The sequence below is a fragment of the Herpailurus yagouaroundi genome, unplaced genomic scaffold (assembly GCF_014898765.1).
Source record: "Herpailurus yagouaroundi ecotype Mexico unplaced genomic scaffold, PumYag 213, whole genome shotgun sequence".
Classification (NCBI taxonomy): domain Eukaryota; kingdom Metazoa; phylum Chordata; class Mammalia; order Carnivora; family Felidae; genus Herpailurus; species Herpailurus yagouaroundi.
This window is the reverse complement of record NW_024412444.1, coordinates 9139557-9167127: the sequence shown is the minus strand read 5'-3', so window position 1 is coordinate 9167127 and position 27571 is coordinate 9139557. Positions and strand designations below refer to the sequence as shown.

Here is a 27571-nt window from a genome sequence, read left to right as displayed (position 1 = left end):
AGGAGCATTAAGAGCATTAGTTTAGGGGCACCTAGGTAGCTCAGTTGGTTGAGCATCTGACTCTTGATTTTGGCTTAGGTCATGATCCCAGGGTTGTGGGACTGAGCCTCACATTGGGCTCCGCACTGAGTGTAGAGCCCGCTTAATATTGCCTCTCTCTTCCTCTATCCCTCTCCTACTCTCCCCTCTCTCTCTAAATTTTTTTCTTAAAAAGATAGTTTGTTTAATAAAAAACACCATTTGATTATAAGCTGACAAAATGCAAATAGAGGAAGTAAGATTGAAGGCAGATGATGATACTGAGATTCCTATCCTATAGTCAGTGGGGATGGGGAGTGGATAAAGAATAAAAGTGAAGGGAACTTCTAGAGAGTGGAAGGAAATCTAATGCCTTTCTGTGTTGAGTGTTACCCATGAGACCCTGGGGCTATACAGGTAAACAAACTGCCATGATCTCTGCCCTCACAGAGTGTGTGTTGTAGCATGTTGTTTAACCCCTTCATCCCTATTTTAGGATAGGGCAGGGATAAGTACTCTATTTTTTATAGAAAGGGCCAGAGAGTGAATATTTTAGGCTCTGCAGGCCTACCATTTGTGTTGCAAATACTCAACACTACTGTTGTAGTGCAAAAGTACTACAGACAACACAAAATCATGGCTATGTTCAAATAAAACTTTATTTACAAAAGCAAGCAGTGGGTTTGATTAGCATGTGGGCTATAATTTGACAAACTTATAATTTGACAGGCTCTTCTTTTGTATGAATTTCTTTAGACCTATCATATAGAAAAGTAGGCTTTAGAATAATCAGGGTCTTGTATAGAAACATCTAGATTTATTTATCTATTTATTTATTTTTCAATATATGAAATTTATTGTCAAATTGGTTTCCATACAACACCCAGTGCTCATCCCAAAAGGTGCCCTCCTCAATACCCATCACCCACCCTCCCCTCCCTCCCACCCCCCATCAACCCACAGTTTGTTCTCAGTTTTTAAGAGTCTCTTATGCTTTGGCTCTCTCCCACTCTAACCTCTTTTTTTTCCTTCCCCTCCCCCATGGGTTTCTGTTAAGTTTCTCAGGATCCACATAAGTGTGAAAACATATGATATCTGTCTTTCTCTGTATGGCTTATTTCACTTAGCATCACACTCTCCAGTTCCATCCAGGTTGCTACAAAGGGCCATATTTCATTCTTTTTCATTGGCACGTATTACTCCATTTTGTATATAAACCACAATTTCTTTTTTTAATTTTTTTTTCAACGTTTTTTTTAAATTTATTTATGGGACAGACAGAGACAGAGCATGAACGGGGGAGGGGCAGAGAGAGAGGGAGACACAGAATCGGAAACAGGCTCCAGGCTCCGAGCCATCAGCCCAGAGCCTGACGCGGGGCTCGAACTCAGGGACCGTGAGATCGTGACCTGGCTGAAGTCGGACGCTTAACCGACTGTGCCACCCAGGCGCCCCAAACCACAATTTCTTTATCCATTCATTAGTTGAAACATCTAGATTTATTATTAACCTTAAATCCCCTCTAAAGCTCTTAGAAGACACTGAGTAGACTTGAGCTGTGGACCTGAAGTTCCCATTATTCTTTTGTTTCAGTCCACTAATCAACCAGCTTTTGTAAGAAACCTCACAATTATATGGAGTTGAATGTACTTCACCTGATGAAGAATAACTGAAAATGGCTAAGGAGATGGTGGAATTGCCATTATTGGTAAAGGATAGTATTTCCAGCATCACACCACTGTTAGAAAGGAAGAGGATGCAGACTAGTAATTAGTTATCCTGACTGCAGGTTAAGCTAATAACTTGGCGTCACTATGACATCAGTCAGGGAGGAAAGCTGTGTCCAAGTTTGTAGGCCTTCGTGAAGCATTTTTCATTTAGCTGTTGGCTCATTAGCTTGGACATAAGAAAGGATTTCTAGAAAGAAGATGGCATAATTGTGTGCCATTCTTGCTCTGGGGTGCTTTTGGAAACAACAGCTGTGATCAGAAATTAAATATTGTTAAGGGAAGAGCGGTAGTTGTTCTGGAAAAATACCAAGAGCCAGGCTCCAGGAAGCTGGAGACAACAGAATCAAACCTTCAAGTATGTATGCCATTTCTGGGCTGTCTCCAAAGGTTGCCTTTGTGGCGGCTGTCCACCTGGTTTCCAGGGAGTCTTCAATTAGGATACTGAGCTGAGCTGATTCAAACCTGTGACCTGCACTGGCTCCATTACCATTAACACACAGAAGTCTTTTGTTATAGGAGGAAGGCACAGAGGGTATGGATGGCTTCACTTCAGGAAAACATACTTGTTCCAGAATGCCAGTTTCTTCTGTACAGAAATCAACTAGATTGCCCCAATAACATTAACATTAATACGGAACAACAAAAAGCCTACATATCCTGAACTGGGCGTACTGAGTTAATCTTGCTTCCATACCAAGAAATCCTTAAGGCAGCGTGCTTCACCCACGAGGGCCATCTCCCTAATTCCTTTTCCTCTACCTCTGTTTCACCTGGACCTGGACTGCACAACAGAGCCTGTGACCCTAAACACAGCCAGCACAAAACACATCTGTTCAGAGGCTCACTGTGCTCCCAGCACTCAGCACTGTTTAAATAATATGTGAGGAATCTACAAATAGTAGGGAAACTCCCTTATCATCACAGTGCAAGGACTATGAAATGCATGGTCCCAGGGAAACATAGGAATAAAACTGACTGTCATGGAAATACCCTTAGGCAGCAGGCAGGCTGCGCTGTGACTTTCACTTACCATGTCAATGAAGGTCCTCAGCATTCCTGCAGAGTTTGTATTTTTGACCAATATTTCACGGACACTCTTACCACCTCCAATGGAAATACCATTACTCACACAAATCTTATGGTGGGAATTCATCAAGATATACTATCTATGAAGTCTCTGGCCAGTCTAGGATATGATATCTAAGTGTTTAATAGATGCCATCTATATGGATTATTATTGCTTGTCCTGTTACAGATAAAGAAATAGAGGCTGAGTGGGTTACAGTGATCAATCCAAGCTACAAAACGTGTCACCATTGGGATGTGGACCCAATGTATCTGGTTCTTTCTCTATTTACAGGAAGGAATAAGGAAAGTACACTGGTCCATCTTCCTTTGTTCTTTGCCTTCTTAGCTTTAGCCTGGAAGTTCCAGAGCTACCTCAAGATTGCTTAAAATTCTACTCTGAGTACTTTATAGAGTATCAAAAGATAGATTATATTTTTAAATTTTCTATGCTATGTCTCTATGATACAACATAAAGATAATTCTTTGTATAACAGAATATGGATCTCTTCCTCTAAAAAGTCCTTACTACACTGAATGGATGTCCTGATGTTAGTTAAGCCAATTTCCACTTCCCAGGTAAAGACACTTAGGATCTTCAAGGCATTTGGTGGCTCCCATTCTCTGGGTGGTGAGAAGAGCCTGACCGAGATGGTATGTAACATCACCCCTTTCATGGGTCACAAACACACAGCACAAGGTTTTCAAAATGTATGAGCATCCTTGGAAAATAAAAGCATTTCTAGGCATATGATTAACAAGCCAGAAAGGCCATGGCACTTGACAGAAAGGATGAGGCATTTCAGAAAGATAAGTCAAGATGCATTTATGACCTGAATGCATCCCTCAGCTTGCTTGGCTGTGCTACTTGGTTCATAAACCAGGGATTAAGTCAATTTTCATTTCAACTTTTTCTTTCACCTTTAAGCAACCCCTAAGGTTTCCAGAGAATTTTGTTTGACCTTTAGCTAAAGTTCAACCTCTACCAAGTTACCAATTTTGGATGGTCCCTAGGTGATCACTTAAGACAGATTTCACTATAATTCAAGGAAAGGATAATCCCTGGCCCAAGAGTAAACAAAGGAAGTACTCCCAGTGGTCTCAGGGATGGCAAAAGTTATGGATTTAGTCCTGTTAATGAATTTTAGTGGTATTCTCACTGTGCAATATTGATCAGTGAAGTCAGCCTGGATGCATTTGCTGGACAGTGAACCCAGGGTATTTACCTCCATCTGCTCCTAAATGAGGATTCTCTGTGTGCTCCCTTGTAAGGGAAACTCAAGAAAAAAAAAAGATGCAGTCCATGGGAGAAGGTCCTTTGGGAGTTGCCATTTACTTCCACAGTTAGGATGGGAATGTTGAACCCATCAATGGACTTTGGTGCCCAAACGAAGCAGGATATCTTTGCTATAGCTTATAAGCACCTAAGCTCCAAATATGCATTTATCTAACACCTAGCTTCCAGAGACCTCCCAGCAACACTCACAGAGGAAATATGGAGGGGAGCAAGGGAGAAAAATCAGGCTTTTCCAATTTATAGTGAAGAATAGGACTCTGAAGTTGTCTACTTCTTACACATCCTAACTTTGTCTACTAGATCTGCCTGATTCCTAAAGAAGTATATAAAAGTCTTTCAATATGCCTATATATTTATTCAGAGGGGCTTTTCCCTAAAAATATTTGCTTATGTAGTCAACTACTGGATTGTTGTGTGCACATGATGAAGACAGAGTTGCTCCTGTCCACAGAAGTGAAACAGAGCCTCCAGTTTGCATGAAAGCCCATCCATTCTTATTCACAGACTCTACATTCATTGAATAAAGAGAAATTCAATGTCCATCTCATTCATGAATTAGAACTGAATGTCTGCATATACTATTTCTCTAACTTCCCAAATACGATAAGAACATATCAGCCCCTCTTAGTATCCCAGTGGACTGGAAGCATGTTCACTATAGAGGAAGATCTCATAGCTTTCTGCAGATAGTTCAATACCATGATGCCTCAGATTCAGCTTTCTGCATTCTTTCTTATTGATTGGCATACCTCAGGCTATTAGGTTTTTTTGTTTTTTTTTTTAATTTTTTTTCAACGTTTATTTATTTTGGGGACAGAGAGAGACAGAGCATGAACGGGGGAGGGGCAGAGAGAGAGGGAGACACAGAATCGGAAACAGGCTCCAGGCTCTGAGCCATCAGCCCAGAGCCTGATGCGGGGCTCGAACTCATGGACCGCGAGATCGTGACCTGGCTGAAGTCGGACGCTTAACCGACTGCGCCACCCAGGCGCCCCCAAGCTATTAGGTTTATTAACTAAATGATAATTTGGGGTGTGTCGGTGAGTATACAAGGAGATAAATGTTTCACAAATAGACTCAAAGCTTGCTGGCAGGAGACATGCAGTGATTTACAAAGTATTTACCTTTCTGGCATTCCCCCCCGGCCCCCAGGAAAAAGTCATTATTGCTACCATCTTCTGAAAACAGAGATGTTTATTTCCTGGGCAGGCTTGGAGACTAGCCAAAGCAGTGGGAAGATTCCTGGAATTTCAATATACCTGCTGGGGTGCTCGGCTGAATGAGCTCCTCCCGTGGATACACCTGATCTGCCTGGATACTCACCCCACAGCCTCTCCTGTCCTCACGGGAGCACTCCAGCAGCCCTACGTGTCTGAGAGAGCAGGGCTTGCTTTTGGCTGCTGTCTTCCAACTGGCTGCCCAGCCTTGGGTCTGATCCCAATACTGTTAAACTCAGAGGAAGCAGTGCTTCCTCACCCTCAACCTCCCTCTCTCCCCTAGTGCACACACCTGTAATGGCACACAGTCTATTCAATGCAAATAATAGTGTCCTGATAGAAGCAGTTGCCCCTCTATAGCCTTCTTTCTCTGCCATCATGCAACACTTTTTGGTGTTGCCATTGTCCTGCCAGGGGTCCTCAAACTCAGGCACTATTGGCATTATTGGTCAGTTAATGCTCAGTTGTGGGGGGTCGTTTTGTGCATTGTAGGATGTTCACCAGCATCCTTAGTCTCCACCTGCTTGATGTGACTAACACACCCCTCCCCACCACTTGTGACATCCACAAATGTCTCTGTACATTGCCAAATTTCCCCTGGGCATAAAATTACCATGGTTAAAACTGATGCCATGCCACAAGTGGGAGATAATGTGAGAAACTGAGAACTTTCCAGACCCCATGAGGAACCCAGAGGCACTACATCATTATCAACTCTCAGGTCTAGTTTGCAGACCTCACTGCAGAGGGATCTCAAAGAACAATGAGACCCATAGCAGGATGTAGGAAGGAGGCCTGGGGAGGGCAATAGGGATGAGTTGAGAGATTATGGATTCTTGGCCAAAAGCTGGTAGACCAGGTGGACTGACCTGGCTTTTTCTAAAGGTCTAGAGCCACATCATTTAGAAAACATTTTGAGTATCTGCTATGTTCACTTAATCAAGAACTTTTATAGGTTTCTTTTCCTTCTCTCCCTCCCCACATTCACTTTTCTAGTTTTTGCCACTGTCTTCTTACCTCTGGGTTCTTCCAAAGCCTCCCTGCATACCCTTTCTTCCAGCTTGCTCTTCACGGTCCATCCCTGGCCCCCACCCTCTGCAGGTGAGGGGTCTTTCTGAAATGCAAGTCAGACCATGCCAACCAGCCATCTGCTTGCTTCCCTGGTTTTCCAACCTTTCAGGATGAAATCCAAACTCCTTAACAAGGCCTGCAAAGCCACTCATTTCATTATCTCTTTCCTGCATTGCATGCAACTTCATGTTCTCACTCCCCTGGACCACTTGTGGGACATGTTCCTTTGGAGGTACACAGGTGGTTTTAGGTCACACAGAGTCATGACCTTAAAGCATGCAGAATCTCACAGTGATTGTTTAGTTTCAACATCCCCTTCTCCTTGTGCTCTTTCCAGGATCGTGCTGAGTTTGATGCTCCTTTGTCCTTCACACCTGCTCTAAGGCTTGATGATCTCCCATTTTTTTGTACCAGAAGAGAACAGGCCTCAGGCTCAAACAGCAGCATCCCGATGAAATTTAATAACACCGTTTTATTTTTCATTATGTTTACTTTTGTAGTTGCCTTCTATTTATAGCACGTTCTACCACTCTTCTGTTACAAGAATGATACAGCCATTTCTTTTTCCATGAATGTTTTCAGGTAGAAAAAGGAAGTTGATTTGAAGCAACATAAATCACAGTAAAAGTGGTTCCTATACATGGCAGAAACTGTGATTACTGGCTGATATTTGGGAAATAAGGAGGTATTTGAATTTGTACCATGCTCTTTCATATCCCAGTTTCACCTGTCCCTCAGACAGGCTAAGAACTGGAGGCAGGCAGGGACAGGAGGAACTGGGTTGTTCCTTGTAATCATGTGTCCTTTGGAATTTGATGTAAATGTTACCCCACCAAAATCTGAGTCAATGCCTCACCCATGTGCTTCCCTAGGACCCTGGACACCCCTCATAGGCTCCGACATGGCACCTGTAAGTTCTGGGCTTATGTCTGTCATCTTCACTGTGGTTTCCAGTGTCTGGTAAAGGCTTGGCAGAGACAAGATGCCAAATAAATATGTCTTGATTGGATGGATGAAATGGAGAGAAGCACACAATCCTTTTCAAGCCAGCCCCGGGTCTCACCAAGAGAAAGGCAGAATGAGGTGACCAGATAATCCATGTCAGTGAGGATATGAACCCACCTCCCTGGGTGACAGACACAAAAGACCAGATGATGTAAATTACTCGGGGTGCAACTTCCATCTCCCTCTCCATTGTGAGCATGAGAATTTGTAGGTTGCCCCAGCTGGGTCTAGTGCCCAAGCGGGGAACATAGCAAAGAACATACAGAAACCAACAGAACATAAGCTTGCTTGTCCCTAGTCTTTCTTTCTACTGGAGCTTTACCTTTACAAATTTGTAGCACTTGAAGGTATGTTTCCCCAGCCACTTCTGGATTGTAACAATTCCTTTTTTTCCTACTGACAAAATCTGATACTTAGCCTGGAGCACTTTCTTGCCAAGGAGAGAACTGTGGCAGACTTGTGACGCATGATAAAATACTACCGTAATGTGGAATAATGCTTTGAAATGTTGCCAGGGTGAGTGTGTATGCAGAATGATTGAAATCACCTGCAAATACAAATGGTAGCTCTGTGGCTCATCTGTAACCTCAAAGTAGGAAAACTGAGATATTCTTTTCCCTCCTTTCCAATTTGCCAGCCTCCTGTTGGAAACTATGGAGATTATGCCACTGAAAGTAACTGCCGTGTTTACTCCACGCACAATTTTTACTAACTAATACGATATCCCTGTATACTCATTGGTCTTCTGAGGGTTCCCTGATATTCTAAGCTGTTCTGTAGTTGTTGTTGTGAATGTCTCATTGAAGTAATCATGTATCCAAACCCCAAAAGTTTTATAGGAGGATGTGGAGGTCATTTGTGCAGTGCAGAAAATGACATCTACTTTGTCCGCCTTAGAAATAAAGGCTTCATAACCAAATGGGATTCAGTCCCCACTACACTTTCCCCAGCCCCCACATAATGGTGAATTCAGTGGAAATGATCAGTAGGTTGAGCTACATAATTAGAAGAGCCACAACTGTGGGTGTTTGCTATAGGTCAGGCATTTTGCCTTCTTTCAGGTAAAGTGCATAACATCCAATATAATTAATAGAATTAGCTTCATTTTGCTGTTGAGAAAAATGAGGTTCACAAAGGATAATTTGCTCAAGCTCTCACAGACAATAAGTGTCTCAGCCAGGATGGAGCCCTAGGTCTGTGTGATTCCAAAGCTTGAATTTTTTCTATGATGAACAATGTTGAACTAAAGCCAGAACACTGCCTTCTATGAGTTGAGGTCAAACCTTTACTATCTGTGGGCTTTGGACATTACTAGCTGGTTGTCAGGTACCCATAACTAGCTGAATACACAAATCAATGGGAGGTTACTCATGAAGAGCTAGTAGCCTAATGAGAAATTTCTCATGCGCAAAAGCTGACCAAGAGGTAGAAGGAAATTCAAGCCCATTTCAGAGGCTTCTGCCTCTTTATAAAAAGAGAAACCCCATTTTCTTTTGCTACAAAGGGACAATAAGAAAATCCATTCACTATATCTTGATTACTTCACTTGTTCTAAGACAGTTACTATGGATTAGGTACTCCCTACAAGCCATAAACCACATGCAGCACTGCATGAAGGATAACATAATCCTTGCAACCCAGTGATAGAGGCACTATTATTAGCCCCACTAGACAAGTGTGGGAACCGAGGGTCAGAGATTATGTATCTTGCCAGAGTCGGTCAGCTCAGCTGGGATATAAACCCAGATTCTCTCATGGCCAATAGAAGTCATATACATAAGAGTGGGGCATTTTGCCTTGATGGAACCATTTTGATAGCTATCCCCATGGTTGTCAGTCAATTCCCTGGGGCTTCCTGGAAATGCAGGCACTGTGTCCGTGGCTAAAAGCACTCCCCTCCCCACCTTACCCTTGCTCTGGGTTCCAGCCCACTGCCTTCTTTCAGGTCTTGAAATTGTTCCTTGGTACCCCAGAGCCCATGCACATGGTGCTCGCTAGCTGGGAACACACTTCTTCCCCCTCCTTGTGTTGTTGTCTGCTGTCCCACCTTCAGATCTCAGCTCCAGGGCCACCTGTTCAGAGGAGCCTTGCCTGCACCTGTGACTTAGTAGCCTCCTTCATTATAGATGAGCACTTGCCTTCAGAGCACTTCTCTGAGTTGGACCCTATTTGGGAAATATTTGTTCAGATGGATCAGTGCCTGGAGCTCCATCTAGACTCATGCTTGTGTTCACAGCATTCAGCCCTGGGCCTGGCTCAGAGGAGCCTCTCACAACCTATTGGTGGAAGAATAGGCACTCTGACCTACTAACCATGTCTGCTTCCCCATGTCGATGAGGTGCAAGCAAGGGAGGATGGCAAGCCAACTGACAGTGGGGTTGCGAGGCTAGATCTCCTCTCTGTTCAAGTAATGTCTCAGAATCATGTGCTTTGCTGAGTTAATTTTTACATTTCTTCCCCCATCTCCAAACAGCAAGTAATCTTGCAGATCAATGCCTGGGACCAAAGAGACTTATGGAATGTTAAGATTATGCACATAAACGTACCAACTATGACAGTCACACTGAGAAGAATAGTAATATTGTACCAAGCGATAGTTTATCAACCTTTGCCACTTATGAAATTCACAGCCAATTTAATTAAAAATATAACAGCTCTGAAAGCTGCTAAAATGACTATGACAACAATCAATCATTTTGTAATAGTGTTGAAGATCCATTAGGGACGTTGCACTGGATGCCAACTTTTTTTAAGCCCAGATAGTAGGGGCATTTCATTCTGCACAATTAATGTCACTGCATTAAAATATTGACTATCTATAAAGAAGAAAATACCAAACATCTTTATAACCCACATTTTTTTATAGGCAAAACTTGCTTAGAAAGGTGCTTTGAATTTATTTGTTATAAGCTACACATTTCACATTCAGAAAATTAAAATGGTTTCTACTGACTAACTCATTTAATCATTTACTTGATTTAATGAAAACCGCTATGCATTTTTCTCTTTCTGTTGCTAAGATTAATGCTTTCTGTTCATTAGCAATCAAATATTGCAGGAAGGTTTACATCTTATTCTCACTTAACTCACTGCCTTTTATTTCAAAAAATTCTAATAGAATTTAAATGGTATCTTTTAAATCATTTGGGAATTTTTCTCCTAGTAACTCACTTTGTCTTGTGGAAGACACATTGCTAGCTTTGACACGGAGACATTTATCCCCAACTTCCTTTTCGAGTCTCTCTTTCTTGGGGGGGGGGGGGGGGGGGGGGAGGAGGAAGTATATATATACATACATATATATACACACACACATACGCATATGTATACGTATATATACATACATATACATATACATGTATGTATATATACGTATATATACATATATATATATATATATACATACATATACATATATATGTGTGTACACACACACACACACACACACACACACACATATATATAGGACAGGGAGTCGAGACTTCAGAAAAAATTATGAACCTAGCTTCCAGGGCTCCTAATTCATTAATGCATCAGCAACGTTGTAGTATCCCTTGAAATTCTGATTAGAAGGGCTCTTTGATTTATTAGTGGGCCTTTATGAGCTACCTTGGAGAATGAACCCATTAAAAATGTTAACCATAAGCAATCTGGCTTTCATTTAATCAAGAATCAAAGCCACCGGGTACAAGAGAATGCAGGCAAACATGGCACACTTCTGCCATCCCTCATAGAGAGGCTCCCGTTGCAAATGCCATTTCATTACAGCTGTGTCATCTGCACATGTGGCCTCATATCTGCTCTCCATTTCGATTTTCAGGTGTGTACAAATGGGCAGGTAAATTCCACTTGAAATACCTACAAGGGCAGATTCTACAATGGAATCTTTTTTACGATCAGGATGGTTACAAAAGAGTATAATCAATTTCAATTAGTAAATAATAGAGTCAGTAGTTTAAGAGCACCATGCCAAGTTTTCCATTCCTATCAGGACAAAAAAAAAATGTTTGTTGACCCCCAAAATGCTTGACAGAAAATAACAAAAGGTAGATGATGGTGTTTATACTGAATGTAGATACAATGGTTTAAGGACTTTGGGTATAAAAATATAAGCATTCAATTGGGAACACTAAGAGGGTAAGGACAAAGGAATCTTTTGGGTAGTAAGAAAATGATGTATTTTAAGGTGATACTCAATAAGCCATCTAAGTACAGGAGCAGACGTGTCCCTAAGTTTTACTATTTCAACGTGTTTTCTGATTTTCTTGTGTGCATGCATACATACGTGTGTGTAAACGAATTTATCTGCCTTCCTCACTGTGTTATGTGCTATTGATTGGTTATGGGAGAGGGACGTAAGAATCTTCTTTTCCATGTTATGGTTCAGGAAACTGAAATGCAAGGCATAGGTATACTTTGACACTAGCATAGTGATCTTTCCTTCTTAAGCACTCCTAAGGATAGCTGTTTTATCATTTGTGCAATTATTAAGGGCTTGTCACCATTCTAGACTGTAATATACATGAGAAGCACAGCAGCTTCTGTCTTGTCCATTACTGCAGCTCCAGCACTAACTTGGCTGGTAGATGCTTTGTGAACTTCTTTTGAATGAATGAATGATTTTCCCAGGTCACTTACTATTGGAGCATTAGCCAAAGCAGGAATAAATTACAGTTCACTCTCCGGTTCTATTTGTGACTTGCTATTTACCCTGTGACTCTGTTCAAATACCAACCCCTCTGGGACGCAATTCTGAGCTTTCTCCCTACTTTTCTGGGCTCCATTAATGCTTTATACCCATCCCTCTGTGTTTTGTATACACAGCTTTCCTTCTGCAATCTTCTGTGTATGGCACCCCTTTCCCTTGTAAGAAACTATTGTATTCTTTGTGCTTGGGATGGAATTGTTTCTACATGGCCTCACACATGGACTCAGGATCTAGATCTGGTTGCTCAGAGCACCCTATCCCTCTGGCCATGGTTCCTGGTTCAGCAATGGGTATGTAACTCAAGTTGGACCAGAGTTTTCTGTGCAAAATTTTAATAAGCATTGCTGGGAAAAACAATCGTTCCACTATAACCTAATAGGATGCAATCCTAATTAATCTAATCTAATCTAATGTGAACTGCTGGTGTTCACATTACCTTCCTTGGGAAGAAGCTGTGTGAAAGAAGTAGAGAGACACGAAGTGACATTGCTTATGCTTCCAGATCCAGCCATGCCTGAATCAACTCTACCATTAGAATTTCAGTTACATGAACAAATAAATCCTTCCTCCTTCCTTGAAAGAATTTTGATTACTGGCCATGGCTTCTTCTTTTTTTTTTTTTTTTAATTTTTTTTTTCAACGTTTTTATTTTATTTTTTGGGACAGAGAGAGACAGAGCATGAACGGGGGAGGGGCAGAGAGAGAGGGAGACACAGAATCGGAAACAGGCTCCAGGCTCTGAGCCATCAGCCCAGCGCCTGACGCAGGGCTCGAACTCACGGACCGCGAGATCATGACCTGGCTGAAGTCGGACGCTTAACCGACTGCGCCACCCAGGCGCCCCTGGCCATGGCTTCTTGAGAGCATGGGCTAACTCCCTTCTATATCCCCTGCCCTTAGTAAAAGCTTGTTGAATGATAAACCAGCCTACTTCTTAGGGCAAGGACATCCCCAGGTGTTTGGGGAGTAAGACTATCAATAAAAGCTAAGGGGATTTGTATCTTTTGGATCAAACTCTCATAAGAGAAGGAAGAGATAATACAGATGCTCTGGATGTGGAGGTGTCAATGTCAATTGTAAGAGAAAGAGTAAGGTGCTCTGCCAGATAAAGAGGATCTTACAGCGGCTTACAATAAGACAGTGGGGGCCCATGCCACTACACAATGGATTTCACATTTTGGCATTCCTACAGTGACTAGGTCTCAATCATTATGCCAGCATTTCTGTGGCAAATGGAATTAGCAATCCCACATGCTTTGGAAATGTTAAATTGTTAATAAGCCCCTTAGAGCTTTGCTTCTTCTTTGAACTCCATGACTGGTTTTGGGCCATAGACAAGTATACTAAACCATCTCAATTTGAGCTGGTAATTGAGGGCCTCTCAAAGCCTGCCCAGAAGAGAATGTCTTCCACTGTGAGGAGAAACAGATGGTATTGACGTTTCATTTTTGTTTTTAAATCTAAGGCCTGGCCTTAGATTTGATCCAAAAGATACAAAGCCCCAAGAAAACGTGCTTCTGCAACTATTTGGAAGGTGAAGTTTCCAGGTACACCCTCCCCATTATCCAAAAATCTACACTTGTGCTAAGCTTAAGAATCACCCAGACCTGAATTTAAATCCCAGATTTGCTACTTTTTATTTATTTATTTTTTTGGCTGGAGGACCTTGATAATTTAATATCCATGAGCCCTTGCGTTCTCATGTATAAAGCCAGACTATATGACTTTCTCACAGATATTTCGTGAAGATTAAATCAGATAACTGATGTTAAATGCTTAGCAAGAACCTGGTACATACTAAGAGCTCAATATGCATTAGCTATGATTGTGATGGCAATGATCATTTAAAGCTTTTAAGCCAAACTTTGCAATGCTGAGTGCCTTATTAGCCATGAATTAACATCTCAAGTGTATCTGTCCACCTGTCATCACTTCTTCATGTATGCTCATACTAGCATCACGTCAATTTCCCTTTATTTCTGAAGCATTTATTCTTTTTTGTTTCTCTAGGTCTGAACTCCTGTGAAAATCTGATCGTGTCTGGGTGAGGAGCCCTTCTCCCAGGCTCCTGTAGCAGCTTATGTGTTTCCCGTGAACCCACCATACCTCTTTCCTACCACACCATGATCGCCCATTTATCATTTCTAGAATCTTCCTGATTACAAAGGAGGCTCTCGGAGGCCAGGGACTGTATCTGCCCAGATCACCATTTTATTTCCCTTGCTTAGCTCATTGCCTGGAAGATAATAGGTGTTCAATATTTACTGAATAAATAAATGAAAATCATAAAGCTTTCCCCTGGCCCCTTAAATATTTCACCTATATTGCAGCTTTTGCAACTCATTTAAGGGTCTATCTGGGGACTCCAGAATAAGAACTTCTATTTTAGATGGTCATTACAAACAAAGAAGGGGAATTTGCAGGCTAAATAAAGAAGCAGCCATTCTTCATTACAGGCCAGAAGGAATTTGCACATCAAGTGTCTGTCTCCAGAGGGGAAGGGCAAAGTTGGTGTTGACACGGTGTTACAGATGAAGGGAAGCTGTGTCCAAGTCCCTCATGTACCTTAGATGACAAGGAGAGCCAGGCCTTGCCCAAGGTCACATGGCTAGTGCCAGAGATAACTGGAGCCTTCCAGCTTCCAGAACAGCACTCACCAAACCCTCCCCTCCCCACTCCTATGCTGCCTACCAGAAGCACAGTCATTGCAAGAATTCAGTGAAGGCTTCCTTCAGAGCATGGCCAGAGAGTAATTTAAGGAAATGCAGAATTTACACGACCTTGGTGAGATTAGGGGACAGGTCTTTCCAAGAAAGATTTGATTGAAGTTGATAAAACCTTTGGAGGGAAGTTATTGCCTTGCTGCCTCATTTGAAAGAGGAAAACTTTCTATTTCTTTGTCCTTAATGGGGGCATAACTTCAGAGAGAAAAAGACCTGGTGCTTGAGAGCAAGCCCAATGAAGGCAGCAATCCTGTTTTCTTCCTCATTCAGGTTCAGCAGTGCCCTCAGCCCTGGCCTGGCCCACACGAATCCTCAAGAACAAGGCAGATACAGGCCACAGCACTTACCAACTGCATTTCACATTAACATGAACCCTGGGTGAGCATGGGACACAATTCTGGAATCTATTAATCTCACTGCCACATATGCAGGATGTTTCCGATGAGCTCAGCCAGAGATCTGCAGTATTGGTGTTGTTTTTAAATCAGGAAAAAAGAAACTCACACTCTCCGTCATGCCAGATGCTCTATCAGATAAATATCACACACAGTTTTTTAGAGAAATATTATGTGATTTGAGAACATCTGCAATTCTCTAGAACATACTGTTATCAGAAGCTGACTTATACTAAATATCACACATCAGACTTTCCTTCAAAGGTCTTACACTAAATTTGTCCACTGCAGCACAACTGTCTCCTTCTGAAACAGTATCAGACAGAGTTAAAATGTGTCAGCTCATTAGCATTACCACAAGTTGATTTCAGATGCACTCATGTTATCAATAACCGACTTTTTTCCTGTTTCAGAAATGATGAGTACAGAAGAGATCTCCCCAATTGCTACTTTGGTTTGCAATGGGTGTTACAAATTCAAGACATCATTTGTTCTTAGATTAGCATGAGCGCCACCCCCTCCCCCCCCCACTATTTACAGGGTGCAGAGGAAAATACCAGGTGCTGTGTTAAGAACTTTGCAAACTATCATGTCCTCAAGAGTCCTCTGAGACAGCTACTATTAACTTGCATGTCAGGGCACCAAGGCCTAGTGCCCACATGACATGGTTTGTGGGGTACATTTATTGTGCGCTAGGCACCCTCCTATGTGTTTAATTATATCTCATTTCATTCCACCAAACACTTTGAAGTCAGTGCTGTCATAACCCCTGGATTACAGTTGAAGAAACTGTCACAGGTCTCCAACTCAGTCCTAGTTTACTCCCAAACTCATGCACACTCTTTCATTTGACAATATATGTGAAGGTCCTTTTTTGGTAAAGTTAAATCTCCTGGACTCTATCTTCCCTCTCTGGATGATCTTGGGTAAGCTCTAGTTAATCTTACTGTGGCTAAGTTTCTGCCTTTGTAAAACAGCATAATAATAGTAAACTACTCAGAAGGTTGAGAGAATGCAGTAAAAGCACTTAGCACAGTGTCTGGCATATAGACATTACTCAGCAGACTGCAGGTATTGTTAATGATAATGACAACAGCTCTTATTATTTTTATGAAAATAATGCTACCTCAGAAAGTATATAGCGATTAAAACAAACCAAACAGCACAATGAGGGTGAATTTAATAGTGTGTTAAGGACTATGTTCAAAGAGATGTCCCCACCAAGAAGAAGAGAGCTACATTCAATCAGAAGTGGTGGCCGTAGACCCTTATCTTTCTCAGCGTTGCCCGCGGGGGTGATACCCCTCTACTACGCTGCATCACTGCCATTCTCAGACCTCTGATAAAGCCCAAGATCATTCAAAAGAGGATCAAGAAGTTCATCTGGCACCAGTCAAAATGATATGTCAAAATCGAGCACAACCGGCGGAAACCCAGAGGCAGTAACAGCAGGGTATGAGGAAGATTCAAGGGCCAGAACTTGAGGTTTATGCTCACAATGTCTCTTCCAAGAACAAAGCCATTGTGGAAACAAACCCAGCTGGACATCAGGGTCACCAATCCAATGCCAGGCTATGCGGTGAAAAAAATAAATAGACAGCTTATGTGCACATCTCATTTGTGTTAATAAAACCATAAAACTGCCATCTGGCAAAAACAAAACAAAACAACAACAACAACAAAAAAACCTAAATGGTGACTGGAAGGCAAGCCTTCTCTTTTTAGCTCTAACGGGTTTATATACCTATTTCCTTGCAGGAAGCTGTGCATTATTCAAGTTTTGTATGACACACTATGAACTTTTCTTCATTTCTGTCTCTCTCAGACTCTCTACTGAATGTCCTGCCCTGTGATCCTTGTATATGTTCCAGTCCGTGGCTGTGGGGAGGAGGTGGGGACAGGGAGCCATGCGTAGGAGTGTGCACTGACAGCAAGACCTGGTTTGCTCTAGTTTGCATTCAAGACAAAACTGTGTCTAGTGACTGGGTAGATGTTGCTGTGGAGGCCAGCCACAATGTCTCCACTCTGTGCTCAACGTGCACTGGGTTGGGTTGCTTTGTACTTAATGCTCTCTTCTAGGTGTCCAATAAAAGAAAACTAAAATCCAAACCCCTTACCCTGGTCCTGCATGATCTGGCCCCAGCCTACCTCTTTCCTTCTCCCCCAAGACCTATTCTCAGGTATCTCTTGAACACACGGGACCCCTTCCATCCTCAACCTTTTGCATCAGCTTCTCTCCCTCTGCTTCTGTTTCACATTTTGTTCCCAAGAGTCTTCATCATGGATCCTTCTTCTGCTGGATTTCCACTCAAATGTCAGTCTTCAGGGAGAACTTCCCTGCAACTCCCTGAACCAGTGAAGCTATGTCTATCCAATTATTTTCTTCATAGTATCCATTGCTACCTAAAATCATGTTATTTATTTGTGAGTTTATTGTCTGTCTTCACCAGAATGGAAATTCCTTGAGGGCAGAGACCAGGCCTGCTTTGCTCATTGCTGATTATCTTGTGCCTGACACATAGAAAGTGCTCGATAAATACGTGTAGAATGAAAGAATGAAAAGCCTGACAGAGCAATCAATAGAGCAGGAGTCAGGAGCTGTGCCTTTTCATTCTAATTTACTCCTCCTCACCAGCTATATGCCCTGATTTAGTACCATCCTTACAGAGTCTTGGGATTTGGTCTGCTAACTAGGACTGATAAGTTTCTCCTTTGCTCACAGGATTTCCTTGATGAGCAAATGAGATTCATATGTATTTGTCTAGGAGCACACTTTATAAATTGTGACTATCAAGGATACAAAATAGGTTTCAATTCCCATGTCAAGACTTAGTAGACAGGTTTATCTGAAGCACAGGCCCGAGATAAATCCCAGATTGCATGGCTCAGTGAGAAAGGGTGCAGCAATCGTTTAGTGATGTCTGCCTTGGAACAGGGAGACGGAATTAGGGACAGGGGTGTCACTTATTTGCTATCTGTGCCAAAGAAATGTCAAATATTAGAAGGCAGAGATTGATAATGTACAAACAGCTTCCTCACACTTTCAACAGCAGTATTTCTGGACAGTTGGGTTTGATATTTTACTCTCTTCCCTCTGTGCTATTTCAATTTATTTCACTGACCATATTAGTTTTGAGCTAAAAACTCATTTGTAAAAACCTCCTCAAAGGTTCTATCATATATTTAATATCATTGTTAAAATGCCTTTTATTTTAATGTTTATTTTTGAGAGAGAGAGAGAGAGAGCACAAGCAAGGCAGGGGCAGAGAGAGAGAGAGAGACAGAGAAACAGAGAGACAGAGAGACAGAGAGACAGAATCCAAAGCAGGCTCCAGGCTCCGAGTGGTCAGCATGAGGCTCAATGCAGGTCTCAAGCTCATGAACTGTGAGATCATGACCTGAGCTGAAGTTGAACACTTAGCCAACTGAGCCACCCAGGTGCCCCAGTAAAATTCTAAATTATTTGTGGAAGTCATCCCAAGAGACAAGCATTAAGAGCAAGGAAGCAAAAGCTGAAGTTTCCCATGTAGAGCAGTATAACTCACCGCAAAGTATCCTTTTGGTATTAGAAGTATCTTAAATAGTGAAAGGCAAATACATTCAATGAAGCAACAGTATCATTGATATTTCCTCATATAAAGGGTGTGTGTAGTTCAGGAACTCTCCTTTTTTACCCTTTGGTAACCAACCATGGCATCCCTCTGATGCTGCTATTACATAATTTTGAAGGCGGTGAGACAAATTTTAATTCATTTAATAATTAGGTCAATAAAAACCATTATAGCTGAGAGCTCCATTAAAAGTCCATAATGTTACCTTAATGGGGGAAAAACTAATATAGTTCTGTTGGAATTTTTCCATGAAATTAATATTAGAGAATTTTAGTGGGCGTCTTAAATAGTTTAAATAGACATTTTTATTAACAGAACTAATCATGGAATTAAAACAAATGAAAATTGTTACATTTGCAATGATAAAGTACCCATGTTCGCAGGATTTTATCAGGCCTGTCCCTGTGAAGAACATTTACTATCACAAGTATATTAAACTTGCCTGGAAAGCTGCTCATGGCCCTTCACAGCTGCCAACCTGTGTTTTGGTGATTGCTTCTTGAATTCTATGGTTCCATTTCTTGGAGCCTCTCTGCTGGGAAACATTTCAAAGCAATAGCCCCCCCCCAGATGAAAAGGCTTCTCTCAAGTCTTCTCTTTGATGTATAATATTAACCCCCTATAGGGGGTTAAGAGCTACTAATCTGAAACTGCTCAGAAAGACCTAAGACACAGAAGGGGTTGTGTCTACACTGCCCACAGATGTTTGATCACCTCTGTGTCGTTGGCTTAATCACTCAGGGTCGAAATCAAGGTGAACTAAAGTAGACTTAAGTACAGGGTTATGTGATTTGGGTAAGTTTTGACCAGGAAAGCTAGATAGTGGGAGGGAAGAAGATCAAACCAAGGACTCAATTCCAGGGTGCCTGGGTGGCTCAGTTGGTTAAGCATCTGACTTCGGCTCAGGTCATGATCTCGTGGTTTGTGGGTTCAAGCTCCACGTTGGTCTCTGTGCTGACAGCTCAGAACTTGGAGCCTGCTTCGGATTCTGTGTCTCCCTCTCTCTTTTCCACTCCCTGCACTCTCTCTCTCTCTCTCTCAAAAATAAATAAACATTAAAAAAACAAAACCAAAAAACCATGGGCTCACTTTCTGGTCACATGAATCCTATGATTCTGGGAGTTATTCAAACACACAAGTCTCCATGTATGGCTGCATCATTGCTACTTAGATACTAGCAACTATTTTCATAATCAAACATACCAGATAAGGATTCAAGGTGATCAATACTGACCAAAGGTCAAGGCTACAGACATGCTTAGAAATATTATACATTAATGGACATTGGCTGATACACACACCCAAGTAGTGGCTGGAGTATGTGAGGACATGCAAACAGCATGGGATTTTGGAATGGGAAACCCTGCATTTAATCTCAGCTCTCCCAACAGCATGACCATGGGCAAGTCAGCTAACCTCTCTACTATTCAGTTTCAGCATGTGGAAAATGGGGATTGATGGGGTTTTTGGTGGTTGGAATATTTGAAAGAGATTATGGATGAAAACTACCTACTGCCATGGCCAACAGAGAGTAAGGGTTATTCTTTAGTGGAAAGAGAGACCTCTCAACATGCATTGGGGCAATTCAAGGTGTTCTTTCCCAGACACATTTAAGGTATAAATGGGAGGCCTTGTCTAAACCCCAGCTACACTGGTGTGCTCTCAGCAAGGCTTACACATGGCCAGCCAGGCTAATTCTAAATACCAGAGGAAAGAGGCACATCTTTGCAATTACTTCATTTCCTTCCCTGGGAAGATTCCCATGGATTAGAAACACTAGGAAATCTATGAAGATATATCTATTTAACTCAGTTCTAAATGGTGTCTGTTGGAAAATGTCATTCTATGGTATAGGAATCTTCCTTTGATGGCTTATGTAGGCGGATGTGTGCAACGTTTGCAACTGATTAGTATTTCAGGTGAAAAGGCACAGACCGGCACAGTAAAAATGAACGAAGTCATTGGATCTTCCAGACTCCTAATCAAGAGTTGGTGCCTGACAAAGCTGAGACAGTTCATATTGGTCGTGGTTATAACGCCATGCAAAATGGAGAAGGAATGCCTTCCAAAAAACATTGATTAATGGCAAAATACATGCACTTCCTTTCTCAAGGTCTATGATTTTCAAACAGATGGGGGTAATCTGTGTGGGTTATTTTGTGCCTGGCAAGTAGAAGGGAAAAGGTAGAAGTCACAACAATTTGAAGTTGTTACTAAAGATTCACGTTTTGAAACCAATGGGACACTTTGCCCTAAAATAAATATATCCTGTGAAAAAGAAATCTTGATAGCAAGAAACTATAAAAGAAAATCCTAGGGGCACCTGGTGGCTCAGTAGGTTGAGCTTCCAACTTTGGCTCAGGTCATGATCTCACAGTTTGTGGGTTCGGGCCCCATGTAGGGCTCTGTGCTGATAACTCAGAGCCTGGAGCCTGCTTTGGACTCTGTGTCTCCCTCTCTCTCTGCCCCTCCCCCACTCGTGCTCGCTCTCTCTCTCTCTCTCTCTCTCTCTCAAAAATAAATAAACATTAAAAAATTTTTTTAATTAAAGAAAAAAAAAAAGCATGGGGGAGCACCTGGGTGGCTCAGTTGGTTGAGCTCCTGACTCTTGATTTCAGCTCAGGTCATGATCTAACCGTTTGTGAGTTCAAGCCCCATGTCAATCTCTGTCTGACAGCCCAGAGCCTGCTTCAGACTCTGTGTCTCCCTCTCTCTCTGCCCTCTCCCTCCACCCCTCCCTCAAAAATAAATAAACATTAAAAAAAAACTTTAAAAACCCCTGAAATCATTCCAAAAACTATTTTTGGAGGGGAATGTTGGAGAGAACTGACTCATTTTGCAACTTCTTTCATTTAGTTTGTGATATTATTGGGCATTAACTTGAGATTCACTATTCCTGTGGCAAGTACTTACTTTTGCTAAAATTACCAAATATTCTCTGGAACAGAGTATCTTATCAGAAAATTGATCTTTAATACATAAAGGCATCTTGCAAGAAAAAAGTCCCTTTGGGGGGATTTTTTTTTAATGGTTCACTGCCAGCCTTTCACAGTCTCATGGAAATTTGGAGATTGCTCAGATATTGTTTCCATAGGAAGAGGGAAAAGGGAACAAAGAGAGACATAATACTTGTGACTTTAGACGATACTACCATTTTCTGGTTTATTCAGTGAGGGCAGCAGAGGTTAATAACAAGGAAGTAAAAACCATTCAGGAATACAAAATTATTTACAAAAAATCAGTTTGTGCATTGCCTTTTTTTTTTCCTGTGACTCTGACAATTGCCAAGAACTGTAACTGTACTCACTCAGTATTATTTAAATTAAATTATCAAATGCAAATGCTAAATGTGAACCTCTCAGCAAAGCACTGGATTATAACACCATATCCTCTATTCAGACTAAAAGCTGATTACTGGTTCTGGAGCTATAAACATGTCAGACAATAATTTAATTGCTTTGCAGGTAAAGGAATATGCAATATTCTTGTTCTCATTCTGGAACTCAGTGCAACTCTTTAATAGAACATAATGATCATAAACATACACAGAGTCTTCACTTGACACCTGCTTTATGGTAAAAAGCAGCTATAGCAAATTTTAGCAAAGCTCAAGGAACCAGGCAGTGCCAGATTTTTTAAACACTAAGCAAAATGGGTTTCTCACCAAGCGGCCCAGGCTTTTACTCTGGTTCATAAAGATGCATTTTCAAAATGGGTTAAAATCTATAATGAATTTCAGGTGCAAAGGACCACCTTCTAACAGCTAATTTGCTTCCTGCCTTCAGCTGAGTTGTTAACCAGAGGCAGCCAACATGTGTACCCCCTTCTTGGGCCACCAGTGAACACAGATGTCACAATCAATACTCATTAACTATAGAATCAGGATCAGAGGAATACTCAGGAAAATAGGCAGGGTCTAAAATGTAACCAGGAGGACTGTGTAAGCACGTTGTGAGCATTCCTTGCTCAGTGTTAAACCAAAACCAAAAAGAGATGGAGCAGGAGGGGAAGAGGGGGAGAGGGAGAGATGAAGAGAGGAGAGGGACTGACATTTCTTGACTTCACTGTGGAGCTCTCCATGCATCAGCGCACAACATTCCCAAGGATCATGAGAGGCTGGCAGAACTGTTCGCATCTTGCCGATGAGAAACCAGAGGCTCAGAGTGACTCATCTATTATCATTCAGTCAAAAATGGCAGAGCTAAAGCACAACTCACCATCATCTCCCCCTTTCTTGCTTGCCACAAGAGGTGTTGAACATTTCTTTGCAAACTGAGGATGAACAGGAGACCTTTGAGTCTGGGGTCCAACTTGAATACTAGACACCCACTAAATGCTATCCAGAAACTACTCTATAGAACTGCACAATTGGGCCTGCCATTTACAGCATGCTGCTATGCTAACTCCTCTGGCCCAACACCTGGTGAGCACTATGTGTCAGGCCCATGCTACTTCTGTGCTCATGTAATCCTCACAGGAACCCCATAATCCTTTAGGAAGCACCCATCCTTTTATCCATGGTGCATGTAAGGCTGCCTTAGATGACTCACACCCAATGGAATCATGGCAGGATGTAAATGTGTGTCTCTCATTTTCTGCAATGTACTACTTTTTAACAATTTCTTTTGATGGTTATATTATTATTTTTTGCATAATCAAGAATGATTTTTTGGAAATAGGCTAGATGCAAATGCAAATCCACCAATATATGAGGCATGGTTAATTCTGGGTGGTAAGCACATGGATGATTGTTATTTTCTTCTTTGTACATTCTGGATGTTTGGTTTCCATAAATAAGTGAAAATGTACTCTTTAAAAAAAGAAAAAAAATAGCAGCTCTTCACTACTGCTGCAGTGAAAGCAGAATAAAGTTTTTTTTATTAAATAGTAGGAAGAACCAATACTTATTAAATACTCTATATCGATGCCAGCCGTAACACCTGGCATCTTCTGTGCTCGACCCCATCAATTCCTTCTGACAATTCTGGAAGGCAGATTTCACCATCCTCATTGTACAGGTGAGTACAGTGAGGTTCCAAGTGGGTAAGTGACCTGCACAAGGTCACTGGAGCATCTGGCCTCCACTGACTTCTCTGGCCTAAAGTTGCATGTTGGTCCCCCAACCCTTGCTCATGCCCTGGGCTCCGGCTCCCAGGATCCTTGCCCTTTCCTGACCACAAGCTCCAGGTTCTCAGGTCCATACCTTTGCTTACTCCCTCTCCTCTACGTGAGAAGCCCTTGTCCTGCCTCCATTCATTTTCCCAAGGCCATATCAAATATTGCTTCTTCCACAAGTTTCCCTGACACTCCTGGCTGCCAGTCACCTTTGCCTTTCCCACATTCTCCTCAGGGTGTGCCAGAGTTTGCTAAGTGGCAGTTTCCAGGCCGGTTCAGGCCCTCTGAATGCTTTGCATGGCTTGTTCAGTGTTGTCAATACTCACAAATTGAGAGATTTTACACAAAGCGTTCTGTATATCTAGTGGCTCTGGCCCCCCAGTTCCTGCTTTGCAGTAATTAACTGTAACTAAATAACCATTATGCTATTTAGATATGAAGGGCTTGCTTGGGCTCTTATAAGCCTTCTGTTAATCTCACTTCCTACCCTTGACACATTTCCCTTTGCTCATTGCTGCTGTCTGGCCCCTGAGGACATGTATGTTTAAGGCCTTGAATTAGAATTTGCCTTGGATTGTTACTTTGGAAGTATTTTGCCTCTTTACCCATCTACAAACCCATTATCTACAAACCCATTATATGTTTGGTGTTCCCTCCTTCCCACCGCCCAGCACATAGAAGGTGCTCAGTGTAGGCCAGAAAACAGTCAAGTCACTATTGCCATAATCTCAGGGAAATGATGGTGGTGGTGGTGTCCTGGATTAGAAACAATGAAAATAGATTCAAAAGAATCTCTCCTCCAAAATTACAGCCCATATTTATTTCTTTTAATACTTTCCATCTTGAACTGTAATAATATGGATCCACTTCTTACGTATTCTACTAGATCGTGCCTTCCTTAAAACATGTTGGGTGCAATACTTGCCCTGCAATATCCCCAGCCCAGCCTGGCAGCATGGCTCACACAGACTAGGCACTGGATGAATGTCACTTGTAGGACCACAAACCCTGACCCTGAAACCCAGCATTTCTGTTTCTGCTACATTTAAAGCCAACAAAACTCATGTCCTTTCCTCCCACTCATTAAATTAAAAACCCAAAACATTAATGATCTGAATGAGAGTCAAGAGTCTATGATAGTCCTCCCAGTTTACAGACAGGGGCAAGATCAATTTTCCCCAAGTTGTAGGGTGAGAAAGAAGACTAAAGACTGAAGACTTGAAAGCCATGCACAGGGCCAGGCAAGGTTTCTGTGTTCATGTCATCTCAGGGTCCTCATTAGTGACCCTGCTCTCCTTGTGGCGAACTATAGTGCCTGCATTGATGAGAGACCTGTGAGCTGGCTCCCCCTGTATTAATAGTCCCTGCCTATGATTTGGCAGTCATGCAGGTCTCATTAGAGTGTAGCACATGCAGTTTCAGAGGGCCTCATTTTAAGAAAATACTTTGCATATGAACAAAGGTGGAAAGATATCAGGCTTTTAAAGAGAATCTCCATCCCACTCATCAGTTAGCCAAGTTATCTGGAGATTCTGTTAAGTGAAGAAGCTCTTGACCTTTGCAAGTTATCAAAGGTGACCCAACAAAGCAAAGGGGCTTTGTTCCCCCCATTTCTTTTTCTCCGTTGCCTTGGACAACCAAGCCTGAACAAAACAGCATCAGGGAGACTGTCATGTAATAACTCCCTTTTTTGCTTCAGCAAGGGACATCTGAAAGAAAGGATTTTTTTAAATGAAGAATATCAGAATGAAAGAAGGCACAAGAAATCTGACAATTCAGGGCACACAGATTCTGAGTAGTGATAAATGTATGCAGGGACTGATTTTCAGGGTTAGGTCTTTAAACATTTTTAAGTAGCAGCTTGGCATCAGTTAAGATATGAATATTTTCTTCATTGATGTGGCTTTATTCATGAAATATCCTGCTTCCTTGAGCAGGAAGGGGGCCACAAAGACATCTCACAAAGTTACCATCAAATCAGGTTGTATCTGTATCTCTAATTCTTGTGGGGAGAGAAGGAAATCATAGAACCCACAAGAGGGGCTCATAGCTTCACGTGCACTTAAATCCAAGCAGGGGTCACTATGGCTTGGTCAAGTTTCAAAATATTTAACAGACCACACATTTTCTGCACCGTAGCATTTTAGGGTCCATATCTGTCTGCCTCCTTATCCCACATATCTGGGTTTTTCCTTAAGGAATAAAACACTGCCATCTTGGTCTCATAGAGCTCTCCTCTTTGTTGACTCTTCCAGGAACTGGTAAATATCAGGTCATGTTAAGGGGCTGTCCCAACCTAAAAAGGCTGGAGTGAACTGCCCAGGTCAGCTGTACTCTTAGGTTTTTGGGAAAACCATTCTTTTCTTTCTCCCAGGTTGATGGGCTCTGTAAAGACTAGTATTTTCTTACTATTAAAGTGATCTAATCTTTGAGTCTGGTGTGGGCTTAAGGGAGGGGAGGCAAGGAGCTAAGGAAACCATTCAGTGTGCTTTGCTTCTGTCTGTAGTAAAGAAAGATTCCTCTTCTGTCTAGCTTGAAGCAGTGGAAATCTAGCTTAGAGCAGTGAAAATAGGGCATTAAATCAAAGACTCAGAGAGTGCCTTTGTGTGATTTCATGATCTGTAGGCACCTAACCTTTCAGATCTTGTGAAGGAGAGATAAGGGCTAGTGACTCATTGGACTAGTATTTAGGTGATTCTTACCCCTAGTTTTTCTATTTCCTACAGGAATATTAAAAGTGATTTAATGCAATTCATTTTGAAGATGAAACATGGGGGTCCAAAGTCAGGGAGAAGATCTATCCAAGGCCACAAAATTCACACTGTTCTTGCAATGTCCTGTACTTATACTAGACATGTCCATTGTCCTACCGTCCTCAATTTGCCAGGCATGGACTCCAGCCTTCTATTTATTCTTTTTCCCCATGCTACAACATATAAATCTTTTAGGGTTCTTGCCTATGTCTTGCTTTCCAAGGAGGTCAGATAACGATCAGAGGTTAGATTGAGGCCTAAAAGTTGACTCTTTAGGTCTCTTGCCAGCTAACGTAGTTGATGTCCTGGGTTTTATGCATTCATTTTCATGTAGATTTTGTCATATGATTCTTACAATCAAAGAGGAGTGGGAAGGGTACATCTGCAGAGTACCACACCACATGCTATGCTCACTACACAGTTAAGCTTCATTTAAGTCCCCAAAGAATACCCATTTTACAAATAAGGTAGCTTTTAATAATGAGGCACAGAGAGGCAAAAAACTTGACTAGGGCTGTAAATCTGGTATATGAAGGAAACTGAATCCAGCTCCTGGATCTCTAAATTGTATGTTCTTTCCAATGCTTCATCTTACTACTATAGTCTGACTAGTCATGGCTTCATCAAAATCTTTCATGTGAAGCTTCTAAATCCCTAGTGATATTTCCAACCAGTGTGACTTTTTACCCACTTGCCTCTCACCCATGATGCACAGTCATTATTGTCTCAAGTGAATTATTGCACATTAACAAATGATATATATCCCCAGCTGTCAGGGCCAGATGCAGCTATGGAATGTGGATATATCCTCCTAGTAACTTGACCATCATCACCAGAGAAACAAGAACAACAAAATCAAATGC

The 27571-nt window shown here is 41.8% G+C and overlaps 1 protein-coding gene and 1 long non-coding RNA gene across 10 annotated transcripts in view; one reads left to right on the top strand and one right to left on the bottom strand.

The window, feature by feature from the left end:
- Positions 1–14406, top strand: part of LOC121016786 (uncharacterized) — a 37045-nt gene extending 22639 nt beyond the window's left edge. For both annotated transcript variants that reach the window (XR_005784462.1, XR_005784463.1), the window contains exon 2: positions 14122–14406. This is a non-coding gene — a long non-coding RNA (uncharacterized LOC121016786). The remainder of the gene's footprint in view (positions 1–14121) is intronic.
- The window catches only part of FHIT (fragile histidine triad diadenosine triphosphatase), a 1437020-nt gene that overhangs the window by 54966 nt on the left and 1354483 nt on the right, over positions 1–27571 (bottom strand). The gene's annotated exons all lie outside the window — the stretch shown is intronic.